Source organism: Alligator mississippiensis, chromosome 5 (genome assembly GCF_030867095.1).
Source record: "Alligator mississippiensis isolate rAllMis1 chromosome 5, rAllMis1, whole genome shotgun sequence".
In the NCBI taxonomy this organism is placed as follows: Eukaryota; Metazoa; Chordata; order Crocodylia; family Alligatoridae; genus Alligator; species Alligator mississippiensis.
The window spans coordinates 14052904-14057011 of record NC_081828.1 but is presented as its reverse complement, the minus strand read 5'-3'; positions in this window follow the sequence as shown (position 1 = coordinate 14057011).

The following is a 4108-nucleotide window of genomic DNA, read 5'->3' as shown; positions in this document are numbered from 1 at the left end:
CACTGGTAATGCTAAGTCTGTGGGGGTTTTAATGGCCATTACTGTACTTGGCAGGAAGTCTATGAAGGAAGTGCAGATAAATACGTGTGGGCACTGATCAACAGACTTTGGTTTGCAAGGGCTACTTCTCGACAGATCCATGTATTCGGAGCTGCTCAATACAGCTTGGGTTGTTATGTTTGAACTCTCTTGCTAAATAGACTGATTTACCCTTTACAGGCCATGTCATGGTACAGGTTGCTTATTCAGCAACCTGGAAGTCATGGGACAGTCAGCAGTTGGGACATACAGGGCGCTGCCTAACTCAGAGGGATGCTGAGAAAATACCTGCAAAGGGAAAAAGATTTCCAATTCTGTTTGTCACCCACAGCTACTAACTCGAGAAGAACACCCTTGCATCCCTGCTCTCTGCCAGGCACGATCCAGCTGGTTTTTGCTAATACGCTGCACTGAGGGACACACCATACTTTGCCAATAATAAGGGCATTTTTCAATGCCCTGCTGAAACTTTTGACCAGAGCCACCTCTTGCAAACTGAAAGCTTACTGGGCAAGAAAGGTACTGCCATCAAGTCTTCCTCTGGCTGGGGGTTTGGCCACTTTAAATGAGAGTTTAGACTACAAAATTATGATCTGGTTTCCAACATTCCCAAAGCATTTGGATCTGGGGGTTTAATTGACCTAGTCAAGAGATGAGAACAGCTGCAGAGTTCAGGCTTGGCCCTATTAAAACGATCCCTTCAGATTCATTTTAATAATAAACAAAAAACCTTTGGGATGGTTCTTTTTTTATGTAAAGCATAATTTTAAGAAATAAATATGATTAATTATGTGAATGACAAGGAGAGTTATTCCATGACTTACGCTACAGCTATTATTAATGTTGCATTCTTCAATGAAGTACTGTAGGGATCATTAAATTTTGACTTAGACTGGACATTGTAAGCCCTTTCTTTTTTAAAAATGAACAGCTTAGCAAGTGATATGTAAACCAGAGAAAAGATGGGTTTCTAGAGACTGTCCATGTTCCCATTTTAAGCAGCAACTTAAAGGCCAAATTTTCAAGGGGGAGCTTAACATTTACAGGCTGAGTTTACAGAAGCAATAGCTGGAGATGTATTTGTGCATCTACAGTGAAGCTGGGTTGAAAATCTGGGTCAGTATACCCTGTTTCCCCGCTTGTTGCTATAAAGCAGGCAGAGTTTTAAGCAAAGTAATTTGGCTTGCAGGTAGAAATGAAGCTTGCAAAATGAGGTGGGTTTGGACTTCAGCTCTGCTGTGTTGAATATATACTTGGTATTCCTGTAATGTAAATTTCCTGGAGAAGGGCAAAATGAGAAATATTTTCTCCTCCATCTGTGAACCAGCTTTTTCCACAAGTTAGCAGCAGCTCAAATTATTGATGTGTGATTTTGTAAGTCTACCAAATGAACCTGAGTCGGAGGGTAAACAGGGCAAATGAAAAGGCCTGGCTCATTAAACTCTTCTATCTGTATGAGCTGTATCAGGAAGCACTCATAGCAACCCACGTGGCACACGTTTGTACCACAGGCAATACCTGCTCTTTCTCATGTCACTGGATCAAAAAACGAAATGTAGACTATGGGGCTATCGGCTTTCTTGAAAATTCCCTTCTTTTGCCCCAAGTAAAAAGTCAACATGTGGGCCCTCTGTTTCTTAAAAAATATCTCCACCACTCTGAATGTTCAGATAAAAGCTATATTTGAAATGTTTTTGATGTTTGAAACTTTCAAGTCCAATTTTAAATTTCATGAAAATGTCAACTAGGCTGTAAAAGTTATGAGAGCATCACAATTCTTATTATGCCTGCCAGGAAATTATTAAAAACCTAGAAGACTATCCCGAAACCAAAAGATGAAGGAGAATGAGTGGAGCCATTAGTGATTGGACAGTGGGATACAGCAAGTTACTGGAAATGTTTTTATTCCCTTCCTATCATAAATACTACCTGCTCTTTAATGTTTGCAGTTACCTGTAGGGTATGGGTATGTTGATGAGTCGGCTACTGCTAAAAGACATAGGAAATAAGTCTTTAGCACAAGTTATACTTCTTCCAGGGCCTATCTGGTCCATTAGAGTGACGGACATATACTCACCTGCACCATCACTGGGGAATGAGCGTCACATAGAGGAAAGCATCACGCAGGCAACAGGTATGTTCTAGCTCTCTTGTGTCTTCTCTCACTTTCCCTCTGATGAAGCCCATTTGGTCAAAATGTGAGTCCTTGGACAACTGCAGCTTTTGGGAAGAAAAGTCTTCTCTGGCTTTTCTCACTGGCCTTGAAAGTCTACTTTTCACACCCCTTACACCTATCTTTCCTTCCCTCCCTCCCCCTGTTTCATCTCATGATCACACCAACAAAATTGCTCCTATCTCTCTGCCTTTGCTATCTTCTAGAATTTGCTTACACAAAAATATAGCCCAGGCTTTCTATTATAATACACGTTACAGAAACAAACCAATCACCATTTGTTATCGCTATGTTTATATTTCAAAGCACTAAAACAAATTATTGCCTATTTACTAAAACCCATTTAATAATTGCTTCTCGGGCCTATGCTTCTTGCTTAATTTAAATGATGATATTTGCCATTTGCTGAACCTGGCAGGTTGCTTGATTTACTCTCCTGCTGATGTGTCATTTGTAAGGCTTGCAGTTTGGAGCTTCAGGCCCGGCTGAACTTCTAGAGTCTTGCCCAGGTCATTAAAAATAGCCAGGACTGGCAATGTTGCCATCTTCCACCCCAAGATGGTGTGAACTTCCACAATGGATAAAATAACCAGTGTGTGTGTGCATGTATATCACACGCTAATGTGATTTTTTTTTTTAACATTCAAATCCAAGAATCTTCACACTCATAAATGCCAGAATGAAGATTGCCCATGCATGTATATTATGCTACAGTCTTTAGTTTCTGCCCCTGGCCCCCACAAAATTCATGTGAAGTAAGGTTATAAGTAGAAATTGTGTGGGGCTGAAGTATCTTCTGTTGCTCAGTGGATACAGTGCATGGACAGTTTTATCTGACTCCATTATCTTTCCCTAATGTTCTCTCTGTAACCAGCTTAATCCCAATTTCCCCTCTGCAGGCTCCTCATTCATTCTCAGTCTCTCTCTCTCTCTCTCTCCATCTTCTTCCATCTGTTCCCGATTCCTTCATTCACTATCTGCTCTCCCTGCCTTCACTATCTGCTCTCCCTGCCCCTGTTTCTTTACACAGCCAGCTCCTGTTTCTTCTCCGTGTCTCAGTTTTGTTCCTGGAACTGGCCAAACTGTTCTGAGTAAAATTAAAATCAGCTTCAGGCAGGTGTCCAGCACCAGAATTTTTTGCCAAATGGTTAAAGTTTGGCAAAGTTACAAGGAGCTAAAAACAGGGTCTTAGAATGAAAAGTGTCAGACAACCTTAAATAATAGGCTGTGCTACCAGCTGTGCCTAGATATAAACATGACCACATCCTGGGAGTCATTTGAGAATCCTTTACAGAGAAAAGTGCCACGTATGAGCAAGAATATTGTATTTAATCAGCTGAAATGTTCAATACTTCCCAATATTCATATTAATATAAGCATTAGGCTAGAAATGGCCACAAGCTCTTTGGGGGCTGGACTTGGTGATCTTCCGAGGTCCCTTCCAGCCCTAATGTCTATGAAGTCTATGAAACATACATTTTATATATAAGAAAAAGATCATTATGCAAAAGCAAAGCAATAAATTCGCTTTTCAAAAGCAATGACATTCAACTCAATGCTGTCATTCAATTCCATATTCATACACACCAGCCAAGGTATATCTGGAAAGGGTGTGAATGCAGCATGTAAAAGCAATAACTCAACGTGGTGTATTGGCCAACTCTGAATTCCCGAGCCTTTTTTTTTTATTTTTTTTCATAATTTAAGACTTAATTCATTGAGCACTTTGTTATAAAATTATTTTGTCAAGTATATAAACAGTTGCCAAATCTCTTGGGGAACTGAAATATGATTGCAGCGGGAAAATATTGTTCTAATGAGCATTATATAGAGAAATCGAAACGGTGACACCGTTTAGTTGTATGTTAGCATAGCTGAGATTTTTTTTTGGGGGGG